At 42.2% G+C, this 15,654-nt stretch overlaps 1 protein-coding gene across 8 annotated transcripts in view; it reads left to right on the top strand.

Moving 5' to 3' along the window:
• The window catches only part of PRKX (protein kinase cAMP-dependent X-linked catalytic subunit), a 166,890-nt gene that overhangs the window by 102,692 nt on the left and 48,544 nt on the right, over window positions 1-15,654 (top strand). The window contains exon 10 of one of the 8 annotated variants that reach the window (XR_011535768.1): window positions 11,225-12,441. The exons of 6 other annotated variants lie outside the window; for them this stretch is intronic. The gene's annotated coding sequence lies outside the window, so the exon portion shown is untranslated. Of the gene's footprint in view, window positions 1-11,224; window positions 12,570-15,654 lie in introns of those variants that run through there. One more of the 8 variants, XM_070603605.1, reaches the window with a different exon arrangement.

Genomic DNA, 15,654 nt, shown 5'->3' with positions numbered 1-15,654 from the left:
AGAACCCTGTGAACAGCAGCAGAGCATAGACTGATAGAGCGGGAAGGGGAGAGGATGGCGCGGAAAGACCAGGCAGTGTTCACCTGTTTGACAAAACCCAAAATTAAGTATGACCACCAGAATTTAAAAGACTGTATCCTCTGAGTGCCTGATTTCACATCTCTATGTTTTAACCTGTGGCTCCCTCTGTCTCCTGGCGGTTAAGACTCCGGCTCACAGCTCTGCCCCCCATGTGGATACCATCCATCTGGGTGGACACCTTTCTATGTAGCATTTCCTGACACGGCCTCTCCTGCCCTCAAGAGAGCATCTTCCCTTCTGCACATCCCTTGCCACAGTCAGGCTAGGCTGCCTCACGCTGGATTAGAGGGGTCTTTGTCTTAGACTGAAAACTCCTTCTGGGGAGATAGCAAATCCCTTTTGCCTCTGTGGCCCCAGCCTCAGGCAGTAACACCTGGTGCGTTCTATAAATACCACACGAATTCACTTTGACTATTCATTTGTTTGAGGATTACAGAATTAGGTTGAAGACCTACTATTTACAGCCCTGTTACCCTCACTGGGGAGATATAGACATGTGTTAGGCATTATAATCACACATGCTAAACGCAAAAATTGAGAAAAGGATAAATAGCAACTTTTAGAAATAGATATTGCAGTCCACTTAAATCAGAATAATTGGAAAATTACTATTATTCAAAAATTCAGTCCAAATAATTATGGATTCCAAGTAAATGGGTAAGTTTAGCGACATTTTGCTCCATAACCAGGTAATTACAAGTTACCAGGATTGATTACACATTTTTTGGCTTGCTGAAGGGAGAATTATTATTATATGTTTTCGTGATTTCTTTTTTTTAATAGGGCTATCAGATGTAAATTCTGCTTATTATTTCATAAATGCCTCATGCCAGATCATTTTAGAATCTATTTTGGGATTTTAATGTGGTGCCCGTGGCATCTGAGAAATTCATGTGTTTTAATTTATTTCAGAAAGTCCTGGAAATTGAAGGCAACTTTTATGTCTAAAATGCATTTCAATTCCATGGCAAGTCTTCACTCACGTGTTTAGAAGATGTGTTCTTATTTTCATATTGGTTGGGCCACACAACAGAGATTTGAGTTAAAAATTGACATGGCTTTGGGCTTCACTGTATTCTGAATTCCATACTTCCTCCAAATAAGGCTTCCAGTGTAAAAACACCAAAAATGTGAACTCACATCCAGAGTTAGTCTTCCCTAGAGAACTTGACTGAGATGCAAGGATATCTGGGTTTAATTGGAACACAATATCTAGCATTACGGAAATGGGTAATAAGCAATTTTTTTTTAAGTCAAGTCCAATTGAGCAATTCAACAAACAGTTAATAGACAATTAACACAGCTTCCAAGGCATATTTACCAGCATAGGGAGTGTGCTAAGCCCTTTTCAAAACATGCCATGATTGCATTCATCACATTTCTAACTGAAGTTCTGTTTTTCCATATTCATTGGTTTGGACAACAATGGAGAAAAAAGAATAAAGACTGGAGATCCAGCACAGAGACCAGAACCGTAATTGTAAAAAGAACACAGTGTGTGTGTGTAATCCATACACAAGGCTGGTGTTAAGAAGTTTTTGTAGTTAATTTTAAAAGTGTTTGCTATTGCCAGGAATGGACCAATCGAAGGACCAACTCCCAGGCTGCTAGGACAACATGATGTAAATAAATAATTTCAACATCACCAATAGATCCTATAATTATTTATAACATCTGTTTAACATTAGTTTTTCCATGTTTTCGGAATCCATAAAGGCAGGAATCATATTTCTTCCATTAACAATTGTATACTTTGAAAGTAACATAGAGCACACCCAGGCACACACCCATACTGTTATGTAAGAATGTAAAGCAGGACACAGAGCGTCATTTCTCCTATGTTATTCATGAATTTGCTATTTCTCATAGGAGACGGTTCTAGAAAGCTTGCCCTTCTAACACCAAAAGCAATTCCCACCATTTTTGGTGAGAACCTATTAGAAGCGTCTATTGCGTTTTCTTGATCTACCACAGAAGTAAACTGAAAGTAATTTAATTTGTCTTTGGACCCAAGAAGAACATTCAGAAGAACTGGTGTAACTCTATTTTCTCCTGTCTTGTGTCAAGCTGGCCGCGGGCCCCTTTTCTTCCTCAAACCCTCCTTCTCCACGATGATGGGTAGCAGTGACAACCAAGCTCAGAGGGGCAGGGTGCTATTCTAAATTCTTCCCTCTCACATCATCCTCCAGGAACCTCTCGGCTGTTCTCGGGGCTATTTTCCAGAAGATCATTTGTATCCAGCTCAGGTCTACCAAGCTAGCTAGAATCTAGAATTTCTTCCAGAGGGCACAACCTCAGCAATGCCTAGACTCCCAACAAGGCTCTTTGCTTATTTGCACCCTCCACATTGACCAGCTCCCGCTCTGGAAAGGACATGAGCCTTTAACCCCTGTCAGTGCCTGGACCTCATACAGAAGCCCCCTCACTGTAAAGGTCTTGATGCTTGTGATGGTGTTGCGAGCTTGGCGATTCCCTGTATCCGATCATAGAGAATGAAAAGCAACTTGCCAGTTTCAAATGGTGAGGATGGAACCAACTTGGTTTTTAAGCTCCGGTCTGTTTGAGTCTCGCACTGGCTTATCTTTCCATGATAGAACCAGTGGTGCTCTGAGCCCGCTCTTGTCTGGGACGCACTTAGGCAGGCTCCTGAAGAAGTTGTTGGAGGAATAGGAATCAGATGTCTTGAGAAGGGAGGTGGTCTGGGGCATAGGCATGACTTGAGTCCGAACACATGGGACAGCCATTGGAGGCCTCCAAAGATTTGTTTTTGCCAATTCTGAAATGGCTGAAGGTCGTACTCCACGATGCCACATGATTGGGGTGGACTTTCAATGCTGCAAGTACCACCTTAGCAAATTAGCACTGTTGGATAGTGAGAATAAAGTCAACACGGCGTCTGACTTCCAGAAACATCTTCAGGAGGACAATCGTTCAAAATCTCCCCGAGACCAAAATGGTATTATTATATCACCATCTTCACTTACAAGAAAAAAAGCTGCTACAGTTTCAGCTCGTAAAGGTAGGGTTGCCACATAAAGCACAGGACGCACAGTTAAATTTTAATTTGGGGTAAATAATGTATAATTTTTACAAAATGGAAGTATATCCCATGTGAATTGGGGACGTACTTGTACTGTGTTTTCATTTGCTAAACTGGCAGCTGGGAATAAAGGGCACTGTCGCAAATTGTTTGTGACAGATGAATAACCATCTAGTGATCTCCATATGCTTTCACTCAAAAAGAAGTCTAAACATCATTGACTTAGAGAAAACAAATCAACAAATAAGAGAACAAGCCTCTCATTCATTAGCTGCCCTGAGGATGCTGTGCTGACAATGTAATGTTCTTCTCCAGGATGGCTTTCATTCTACAGTTGGTGAATCTCTTAATGTTGAAGAGAAAAAAATATATTGGACTTGTATTTGTGTCAGGGCTGGCCTTTCATTGAGCCCATTCTCTGCAAATGTACAACACTGCATGTGAGAAACTCTCAAAGACTCCGCCATTATGTAGAATAACTCCCGAATGATACATCTGTGCAATTTTAGGACGTTTTATTGTATTCCTATTAGTTGAGATTCTCACCTGTCATCCTGCCGTTGCAGTGGATTTAAATATTATTTCTTGTGGAAAAATAAACACACAATTCACTTCCTACTGTCTTCCAGGCTTTGTCATAATAAGCCAGCAGTTCTTTCCTGAGCGTCTAATATTTATCCACTTAGAGTTTATTTCTCTGGGCGAAGGAGAGCATTTTGAATTAATAAATTCAATGGCTTTCCATTCTCTGGGACATTGTATTTTGGTGGAACAATGACCTACAACACAAAAGTCTAAATTTAATCCAAGTGTGGCCAACATGACAAAGGCATACTGTCTTTAACTAAAGTTGTTTTTCCCTGAAACAAGCACCCAGCACAGTCGTTGCAAACACAGCAGGCATGCAGTCAGTACTGGTTCCGACGTTATGTGCAACGTGTGTGTGAAATGTGCTTTGCAGACAAAATAGTTGCAACGCATAAAAATGTAGGCATCCGTAGGCCTTTGAGGACAACTGAATTTTTACTGAGATTCTAGAAAAGAGAGAAGGGAAGCCATTATATAGCTTCCCGTTGACTGTTGCCTACCTTTCTGCTCTTAAAAAAATTGGTCAGGAGATGAGTGTTGGTGAGATGTATTCAGGGTCCCGTGGAAATGACAATGAAGGAACCAAGAACTGCCAGAATCCAGAGGATCTACAGAAGGAAGCACCATATAAATCTGCTCATGGAAAGTTTCTGTGGCCACTGAGAGAACTCCCCTTTATGGATTCAGGATACCAACACCTTGCGTCCAGTTGTAGGCTCCATGTTCATATCAAAGTCCTTCCAGTTCATCATCACCTGTGTCAAGTTTTTGTAGAAATTTACAAAAAAGTTCCACTACTGTATTTGCAGGTAGAGCCATGAGCCGTAGAAGCAAAGCGAGTTATCATGAGGCCCATCAGGGTCAAGGATGAAAGAAGAATGGAGATGAGAGGTTCATGAACAGATGACCAGATGGTTTACGATGCTAGAGACAAGACAGCTGTGTGTTAGAGATTAGTGTACACACAAGAGAAAGCAGGCAGAATCAATGAGTCACACAGAGGAGAAGATGTGAGCTGTAGATGTGGGAGGGTTGACCCTGCCCTGACTGGAGGAGGAAGATAGTAATAATATTACATCCCTACCCTTCTTTGAAATCTCCAGTGTGAGAGAAAGCATGCCACAGATTCATATATCGGTGGAAGAGATGATGTAGTCTCAAAATGATTTCAAGAAACTCAACAAAGTCAGGTTTAACTCCTATTTTCATAACAGCACATATATTGCGTATTTCATTTGTGTGTGTGTGTGTGTGGTTCTAGAGTACAAAATAGTATGAAAGGCTCCTGTCTGCGTGAGAATACAACAGTGGTGGCCCAGCGAAATTACAGTTCAAGAAACTCAGAATTGATAGAGTCCTCTGGAAAGAAAGAGAAATGCAAGTGATTGGCCCTTGTGTGCACCTGGGCCAGGGAGATGACTTGCATAGAGATTGTAAGTGCTTGGTTAGTGAAGGAAGGGCATGCTTTGTTGGAGAAGAGAGGGAACCTCAGGACTTTCATGGGAACACACGGTTGTTATGGATAGGGCTTGGCCACTTAGGGGAACTTTTGGGGAAAAGCCATGGAAGAGCTAAAACTACCCAGCTCCCTACTCGTGGGTTGGATTGTGTGTGTCCTACAATGAAAGCATCACTTGAGAGACCAGATGGAGTCAGGGGGAGACACAAAGAAGGCGTTAAAAGGAGGTAATACCCAAACTTGGAAGAAAGTAGTACAATTGATGGCAGAAACCAGTAAGTTCTGCAGGATGTGCCACCTCAAATTGCAGTCACAGTGACAGGCACCAGAGAAAGCAACCTTATACTGGGACTTCCTCCTTCCCTTTGTCTCTCCCTGGTCTTCACTTCTGCTCCTTGGGGCCACATCCCCTAATAACTTACCTGCACACAGCTTTTGTTTCCTGCCCTCCTTTTTGGGGACCACAGGCTATGATGAAGAAGAGCATTCTCTTGCAAATTAATGTATAGTTCAATACACTGCCAATTAAGATACTAATTTTTTGAACAATGGTTAAACTAGTTCTAAAAGATACATGAAAAAAAAATACATCGGAAGAAAGCTAAATCCATCATGAGGGAAAAATAAAGGGTGGGGATTTGTCCCACAGATATTATAATGCACTTAAATGCCAAATGAGGCAAGGGAGTTGATGGCGATGAAGATGGGAAAATAAAAATGTAATAGAGTGGAGATCCCCCAGATTAGTGCCTTCTTGAAAGGGGTTTTCCGCATATGAGAAACAGGACATCACGCATTAATAAGGAAAAGGAAGAATTACTTAGAAGAGGGTGTTGAGGAAATTAATTCACTGTGTGACAGAAAATAAAGCTGGTCCCCAGTTTATCACCACCTACAAAGATGATCTCTAGATGGATGAAAGACTTCAGTGTTAGTGATCAAATGATAAAGCCAGTCAAAGAAAATAAAGGAGAATATCTTTCTGGTCCAGGAGTGGGCACAGATTTCTTAAACAAGATCCTAAAAGCAAAATTCATAAGTAAAAAACAGAGGAATTTCACTCTATCAAAATTAAGGCTTTCTGTAAAGGGCATTATGGATAAAGTTTAATGGGTGGTTGAGAGGATGGCAGTGGTAATATCGAATATTAAAAAAAGGTATTTAGGGGCCAGCCCTGTGGTTAAGTTTGGTGTGCTCTGCTTCAGCGGCCTGCGGTTTGAAGGTTCAGATCCTGGGCACAGACCTACACCACTCAGCAGCCATGCTATAGCAGCTACCCACATACAAAGTGGAGGAAGATTGGCATGGATGTTAGCTCAGGGCTAATCTTCCTCAAGCAATAAAAGAGGAAGATTGGCAACAGATGTTAGCTCAGGGCAAATCTTCCTCACCACCCCCCCCAAAAAAAGGATTCTTATCTAGAATATAGATGAGACTCCTGCAAATTAACAGGAGAAAACACTGGAAGCCCTATAGAAAATAATGGGCAAAGTGTATCAATAAACAATGATAAAAAGAGGAAGCCCTGTTTACAAACAGCTGGTTAATGATCAGAGAATTGCAAATGAAAGCAACAACGAGAGACATTTTCTTATGCATCAGAATTGCAAACTCTATAAAAGCAGAATATGCCTGGTGTTCTCAAGAGTTTGAGAAGCTGGAAGCTTTCCTGCCCTGATAGTGATGATCAACACTGAGGCTGCCATTCTGAAGAGCATTCTGGCCAGACTTCAGATTTTCACTAAATATGTGGACATCTCATGATCCAGCAATATCCCTTGTAGGTTTAAGTTCCACAGAAAGTCTTAACAGAGGTGTGTAAGGTGACACATGCAGGATATTTCACTTGGCTTTGGGAAATCAAGGTCGACGTAGATAGTCATCACCACGTAAAGCTCGTAAAATGTGACCGATGCATATCTTGGGCAGACACACAGCGGAAGAGTTGATTCAGCAACGTTGATTAGTTCTTAAAAGCATTTTGTTGAGTGAGAGATCTTCAGAAACAGAATGAGATTTATAGCAAAATGCTATGTATATAAATGAAAAACACATCCTCACAAGGCAACACAATATACTTGACAAGTCACGGACAGAGTTAAGGACATGTGTCAGACAGCTTGCACCAGGTACGGTGGGTTTCTGGGATTGAGATAAGGGATCCGGGGGAAGGGGAAAGACACACATTAACAAGTGTTGGCTCTCTCCCTGGGTGATATGATTGTGAATAAGAAAGATGGTCAACTGGACTCTTGGTACAGAGGTCTGAGTAAGAACACCAACAACAGAAGTATATGAATAACTAGAATTTAGCCAGCTAAACACAGAGGAGTGAGGAAGAAAAGAACCAAGCAGAGGTTGGAGATTAAAACAACATGATGGATTTACTTCAGGGTTTCTCCATCTTGACTCAACATTTGGGGACTGGATCATTCTTTGTGGTGGGAGACTGTCCTGTATAGCAAAGGGTGTTGAGCAGCATCTCTGGACTTTTACTCACTAGATACCAGTAGCATCTCCAGCTGGGAGAAAAAAAATATCTCCAGATGTTGCTGCTCTCCTCTGGAAGGCAGGGAGGCACAATTGCTCCTACTGAGGATGACTAATTGAGGGGAAAGCAAGATGGTGTGAGAAAGAGAGGTAGACAAAGAGATGAGTAGAGCTTGAGACCTTATAAAATTCTTGGGATCGTATTTAAGCCATCTGCAGAGCCCAAGAAGGGACTTCATCAGATAGGCGCTGGGAAGCGTTGTCTGAGTGCTTCCAGCACTCCAAACATTTGAGATCATCTTTCCCTTTGAATCCAAATAAAATAACTTCAGTATTTCCATTACAACCAGGGCTCTTCATGTCCTTCCCAATATTTCTGAGGATTTCTGGAGGTGCAGGTTGGCGGTGGTGGCACTTATATGCTCCAAGACCCGTCTTCCCCAAATCTCTGCTCTTGGCTCCACCACTCTGTCCTTCCTGCTTCATATTATCTGTGCACAGAACCCCAGCTTCATCTTTCTTCTTCTTAGTCTTTATTACTTCCCCGTCGAAGCTGTGTGTGCTACAGACATCACAGGTTTGTTACTGGCACAGTGAGAGTAGAGAGGACAAGTCAACCTTGAACATTAGACTCACTGTAAAATCCCTTAGCACCATGAGGAATCTCTCCCTGGCTCTTCCTCCTTAAGACCTGGAACACTGAGGGGTTCCTTGTGTCCCTATTAGGGCTTTTTCCCGTTTACCCTCTTCCATTTCCAGGTCTGTTGCCATCTCACATTGCCGGGTAACAGCTCCCAAATTCGTTTACTTGCTGGGCAAAGTATGTTTGCACCTTTCATATGCATTTCCAAACGTAGACGCTGGGATACAAATCTTAGACATATCTTTCTTCCCTTCCCTCCTCACTCTGCTGGCCCTGGGCTTATGAGTGCTGGTGGTAGACGGGGATCCGAATGGAAGAAACCAAAAAGAGAGAGTATATGACGCACAGGGAACAGAAGAAAAAAGGCAAGTTGAGGAATGGGGTTGGGGAAGGGGACTGAGCATCTGCCGCCTTCGTGGGGCTCAAGAGAGACAAGTAGAGTTAGGGATTACAACCCATAGTGTGTGGGTGAATCAGGACTTCCCAGGCTATCATGTGGTACTTAATTTTTAATTGAATAAAAATATTTGGATTCTAGAAATTATAATTATAAATTATAAATATAATTATATATCATTATTATGTTATAAATTATAATTATATTGTCAAAAAATATGGCACCTCCAGCCAGCATCCCAGCACAAGAACTCTGGGTTGAAACCCATTTCATGTGACTTAGCAGGCAACTCTCGGTCTTAACATTCACACCTGCAGCTCCATACGCCAACCTGCCTCGGGCACCAACTTACCTGCTGGCCCGAGCAGGCATTCGAGCATGCAGACCTTCAGCCATTCCCATGCACCATCCAGCTTTTACCAAGACAACCTTGCATATTAAGCTTTGCTTGTTATTTTGTAATTTCAAATATGTTGCATCAATTGCCTTTCCATCATGCTTGTTTTTGTCATTTAAATCAAGGTTCAGAATTAATAGATTATTTGTTCTTTCTTTAAATTCAGTGGGCTTCTTTCCTCTGTTGACTCAGGTGTTCTATCAGCTCAGAAAAGTTTTCTTCGGCTGTTTCTTCTGTGATTTCTTTTGATTGGCTAGGCTTGTCTTGGATGATTCCTCCTCTATGAGTGAGCTGGATTTCTTCTCTATATTAAAACAAAACAACAATGGCAAAGCTCTAACCATTGCACTGCACTGAACTTTTCCTCTGAGCTCTGCATTCCCTGAGTTTGTTTGCTGCTTCTCGGACTTGATATTCGGTAGGGCGTGATCTGAGATGTGTCATGTCCAAAGAACGTTCACCTGCATCAATCTGGGTGTTCCTGTCCACGCACTCCATCCTGATTTCAGGATATTTCTCAGGCTTTGGGGAGTGATGTCTTTCACAAACAGCCATTTCCTTTCTTCAGTAGTCCTAACCCCCTCTGTTGCATAGGCAGTGTCTTTTTTTCTGCGTTTAGAGAATTGGTTGAAAAGGACGCTTAGCTGGTGTTGCCTTCACTGAGAAACTATACACAGTAGTCCTTCTTTAATCATGGTTTCACTTTCCAGGGTTTCGGTTACCTTCAGTCAACCACCGTCCAAAAATATTAAATGGAAAATTCCAGAAATAAACAAGTCATAAGTTTTAAATTGTGAGCCGTTCTGAGTAGCATGATGAAATCTCGTCGCCCTGCTCTGTGTGGCCATGGACGTGAACCTACGGATCCTTTCTGTAGATGCTACCTGCCTGTCTGTCACTTAGTAGCCATTTTGGTTGTCAAATTGACTGTCGTGGTATTGCAGTGCTTGTGTTCAAGTCACCTGCATTTTACTTAATAATGACCCCAAAATGCAAGAGGAGTGATGCTGGCAATTCGGATATACAAAAAAGAAGTTATTGTTGTTAATGTCTTACTGTGCCTAATTTATAAATTAAACGTTATCATAGGTATGTAAGTATAGAAAAAAACGTAATATATATAGGGTTTGGTACCATCTGTGGTTTCAGCCATCCACTGGGGGCCTTGGAACGTAACCCTCATGGATCCAAGGGGACTACTGTACCACTGTTCCAACCTTTGGGTGTCTGAGTGGTCACCCCATGCTTGGTCCTCCCTCTCAACTTCCCCATACCACCTCCATTTTATTTTGATCTGCCAAATTCTGAATGCTGTAAATTCTTGGGCACTTTAGGAAAGTTGTTGCATTCTGCCCAGTGCACTCCTTTGGGGATCTGTGGACTTGTATACCCAATCTCGGGCTTCCTAAAATTTTACCTAGAAGGTGGTCGATAATTTATGAATGTCTCCCTATATATATTAGAAATCATCTGAATTTCTATTCTTACGTTTATTCCACACTGTGCCCAAGATATGGTAAGACTCAATTTTTACTTGTCTCTTAATTCAACTTAGAAAGGCAGTTTTCTTAAAAAGTAACAGACAAAACAAATGAGTATATACTCCACTTGACCCTAGTACTCAAGAGGAAATAAGGCATGTTTTTGATGAGATCCTTCTGGGTAAAAAGTTGCTGATGCTAATGAAAACAAGGGAGGAAATGACTTCAAAAAAGATAATTTGCTGAAGAGAGAGTAAAACCAAAAAAATTTTTTTGCAAGAGTATTCTTCTTTCTTCCAAACCGATCTAATATGAATGTAATTTTGAGTGTTGCATTCAGTGACCTCCGTGGGCTGGGACCTTAAAATAAAGACTGGCCTCTAACCTTGAGAAAACCAGCTGCCTGGATGAATCCCCAATAAAATGCTTACACCCATGTAAATGTGGTGGATGGCTTTAGCCGCACACAGCTGTCCCTTGCAAACGAGTGGGCCATCGTCTTCAATTTGGAAATCCTGGGTGTGGTTCGTCCAGAAAAAGGCATCATGCTGACATATTATAAACTAGTCTTGGGAAGGGAGATAGAAAGACCCAGTATCTGACACTGATTTCAAATATTCCCCTGACTTTGCTTTGTGATGTTTGCAGCTATTGTTTTTTCCTAAGGAGGACTTGAGTCACACCATCTGTTTCCCCGTCAGCTGCAACACCAGGGCGTGGAGCCCACAGGAGACTTTATCCAATGCTGCAGGAGGCTGCAGATCACACAGAGAACTCAAATCGATCCCCTGCTCTGGAAAATGTGGATTCCCGTCTACAGAGAGAAACGTGCATTGCTAGATACTGTCTGTACGAAAAGTAAAATTCACCAAAACATTTCAAGAGGCAGTTTGTAATAAACCCATTATCAGTGATGCTGGTTTTACGGATGGACGGTGTTCATGCGTTTACAATCGCTGTGCATTTCTCACTTCTTTCAAGAAGGTAGCACTTGGGGAAGACTTTTAAATATTCAGTATTTTAAATATTAAAACTGTATTTAAAGGGGCAAAATTAATTGGCCTTTTGCTCATCTCATCCATAAAGAGCCTTTGGGGCTGATTGTAACATGATCCCTCTACACAAACGAATATGTAGGGAATGGGTTTCCAAAGAAATAACGGACTAGGACAGGGTTTTATATAGGTAGAAGAAGGAGATTTGTCTGGAATACCATTGTTCCTTTAGCATGATCTCTCATTTTATTTTATTGCCCGGTTTTCATATATGATGTGCTAAACCCTTCAGCTCGAATGGTTGAGGTACTAACATATGAGAGCCATTACATTAAAGCTGGGGGAAATCAGAACGCACAACCACATGTGTTTTTCTCAGCTCACAGAGAACGCACACTGCCGTTTCCTCACCATTCCAAGCACGCAGCATCGGACAGGAGAAGAGCAGCCTGCGTTTTTGCCATGCATGCATGGACTCCTGGTCCCACGGAAGTGGAAGGCCGTTCAGCAACCACGTGGCCAAGCCTCTTGCAAGGTCTGATAGCAACTTTCACTAAAAGCGGTATGAGCTCGAGTTGTGAATACCTCCTTTGAAATTTGGTTTGCCGTAAACAGAGTTGAATATATTTGCATACCTTTACAGAACAATAGGACTGGGGAGAATCATGGGCCAAGTCATCTTTCCTTAATTCTGTCCAGGAGTATGTGCACGAGTCCTAAAATGCTTGGAACATCGCAGTGGCGTAATGATGGTGCTAACGCAAAACTTTTATGTGGACTTGAATGTGCTGTAACCTTGTACCTCCTTCAAATGATGTCTAAATCATCAAAGACGATCTCAATAGGGGTCAAACAAAACAAAGAAAAAAACCCACCCACAATATGTTAACATCCATTGGAGAATTAATATTAAAAGCGTATTAGACATCGATCTTTCAGAAGCTCACAGTAACCTACCCTCCATAACACCTAAATTAAACAATTTGCTTTTCTGTGTACCTGCCTCTGCCTTGCGTCATTTACAACATGAATTTACCCATCCTGTTGATTCTCTATGTCTTTGTGTACAAAGAAAGCCTGTTTTTCAACACCAGGCATAAATGAGTGTTCCTCCAAGATATTTCTTGGGTTCCCCTCCCAGGAAACCATCTCTCCAGTTCCCATTATGTATGTCTCTGATATCACCCGCCAGCGTCTAGTTCCCACTCTGCCTTCTTTCTCCACTAGACTGTGAATGCCACGTATACACAAGTAACAGTGCAACACTGAAAGTTACACCCGCTGAAGCCATTGATGACATAACCCATATCTAGGAATAGTCATTCTTCTAGACACGTGGTACCCAGATGGAGCATCCTCTTGCATTTCCCTTTTAAAAATTTGCTTCCACTGCAGAAATTCACATTCTAATGGTTGAAGCTTATGGGGAACCTGTTTATGGCCAAAAATGTGTGTTAAACTCTGTAGAGGGATGACCTAATCCATAAAACACACACACGTCCTCTTGATGCATGAGCACGACATGGAATATGGTGTGGGGCAGCCAGAGATTCCTCCCTGAAGATTTTCCCTCTGCCACGTGGAGGCTCCCTCCTTGACAGCCTCTGACTAGCCTCCTAGAAAGAAATCCCCCTTTATATTGACAAAATACAAATATTCCTTCTCCTTTCTCTTTCAAGAGCCATGTGGGTTTTGTGTTGGGCGAATTTATGAGATTTGCTCCCTTTTTTGTGGCATAATGAATCTCAGGGTCCAGAAAAGATTTACTGAAATGTAGACCAAAATCTAGACTAGAATATATAGGTGTGTGTATATGTCTCGAGCAAAATCTGATTCTTCCTGGGGAACTATATTGCTTTAGTGTTCATGACGATTGTGAGTTTAGGCAAGTTGATCTAATCAGAGCTGTCCAAATTTTAGTGGAAAAACTGCAAGACTTAGTCAACGGCCTTGGGTTTTTCTTTCCCTTCTTTTCACAGGACACTTGGTCTACAATGGAGTTAAAAGTTTTTATTAAATATGTACACTCAGGTCACCATGATGAAAATTCAAACTTTTAGCTCATTAACCTCAAATTCCTAAAGAGGCCTGATGTAGCCCATCTTCTCATAGCCGCTTCTGTCAATCTACGAACCTATAAGAGTTCTGCAAATGTGCCGCCGTGTTCTTATCTCCTCTCTCAACACACCCCTCCCCTGTCTGACTCCTTCCCCTCCTTCAGCTCTCCAGTTAAGTGTGACATCTTCCACAAGGCCTTCATAGGCAGTGCTGGCAGCCTCCCTTGAGGGTTTTTTTTTTTTTTTTTTTTAGCAATTCCTGCTTTTCTGATAAAACCTTTCCCCCGTAACACTGTATTGCTTTCCTGTTCTTTATCATATCCAGTGGCATGCTGATAAATGTTAGTACCCCCTCTCATGGGTGCTAGGGACCCAAGATTGATAGGATCTGCCCCTTTCCCTGGTATAAACACTCCCTCCACCATGGCCAACTCCAAGACAGCAGTTTGAGGTCATGGTACAGGGAGCTGGGAACAGATGTGCACAATTGCTTCTCCCAGCTCTTCTCTGACCTCTATCCATGCCTCTGGCAGTGCCTGGCAATAAATAGCACAGCTCACGGTCTGCCTTTGAGTTAGACAAGACGGGTTATGTTTTTAGTGCCTTGCTTTTGTGGTAGGTGGAATGATGGTCCCCCACCAGAGATGGCCACATCTTAATCCCCAGAACCTCTGAATAGATTTGGTTGTAGGGTGGAAGGGAGTTAAAGTTACAGATGGAATTAAGGTTGCTAATCAACTGAGCCTTAAAATAGGGAGACAATCCTGGATTATCCAGCTGGGCCCAATGCCATCACAAGGGTTCTTAAAAGTGGAAGAGGGAGGCAGAAGAGGAGACTGAGTGATAAGATGTGAGAAGGACTCAACCCACCGTTGCTGGCTTCGAAGATGGAGGAAGGGCCCATGAGCCAAGGAACACAGGGCCTCCAGAAGTTGGGAAAGGCAACAAAACAGATTCTCCCCTGGAGCCAGCAAAAGGAACAGCCCTGCCCACGCCTTGATTTTTGCCCAGTGAGATCTATCTTGGACTTCTGACCGCCAGAATCGCAAGAGAATAAGTGTGTGTTGTTTAAAGTCACCAAATTTGTGGTAATTTGTTATGGCAGCCCTAAGGAAGTAATATAGCTTCCTACATTGATGACTGCGGTCCAGTTCCTTAAATTCTCTGAGCACCCATTTGCTCATATAAAGGTGGTATCTGTCTCAGAATTGCTGTCAAAATCAACTCAGCTTGTCAAATGTCATCTTTCTCCCATGGGATGCACCGAAGACATTAATGGAATGAACCAAAGCTCTTGATTGCAGCAGGATAAAGGACATCCACAGATTCTCTTTCTGTAACAATGTGAGAGGTTTCAGTCATGTTTTGCCATAGAATGAATCGGTTAAAACAACATAAATGTTATACACTCATGGCTCTGTGGGACAGCCATCCAGGCTGGCTTCAGTCCACTCGACAGAAGCTGAGAATGCTGCAAAAAAATTCTCCAGTGCACATGCCAGCCCCTTTAATAGAGAATTTTCTGACCCCAAATGTCAATAACAGCCAAGTTGAAAAACGCCCCCTTCTCCAAAGCCAAGATTATTAGCCACAGCTTTGTCTACCAAGTTACTGCAGGCTACAGTTTTGGTTTTTCACCACAACATCCCACTGGTGACCATTCTTTTTCTAGCTTCCAGCAGCAATTTCTTTACTATTTTTCCAACCTCTGTTCACCAATGGGTTTTGAAGTCAATACGGTATGTTTTAAGCATTTATTATAGCAATAGCCTCCTCTTCTAGAAGGCAGATTCTGGGTCAGTTCTCTATTGTTCCATATAAAAGCAACTCTAAGATTTATGCTTCCACATAACAAACAGTGAATTTGCTCATAATTCTATGAATCAGCAACTTGCGCTGGGCTCTCCTGGGATGTCCTCCTGTTGGTCTTGTCTGGGGTCACTTATGCAGCTGCCATCATCTGGATGGTCTGGATGGTCTAAAGCAGAGTCACTCACTTGCCTACCAGGTGGTCCTGTCCGTCAGT

This window comes from Equus przewalskii, chromosome X (genome assembly GCF_037783145.1).
Source record: "Equus przewalskii isolate Varuska chromosome X, EquPr2, whole genome shotgun sequence".
Lineage (NCBI taxonomy): Eukaryota > Metazoa > Chordata > Mammalia > Perissodactyla > Equidae > Equus > Equus przewalskii.
This window is presented reverse-complemented; position numbering and strand designations above follow the sequence as displayed.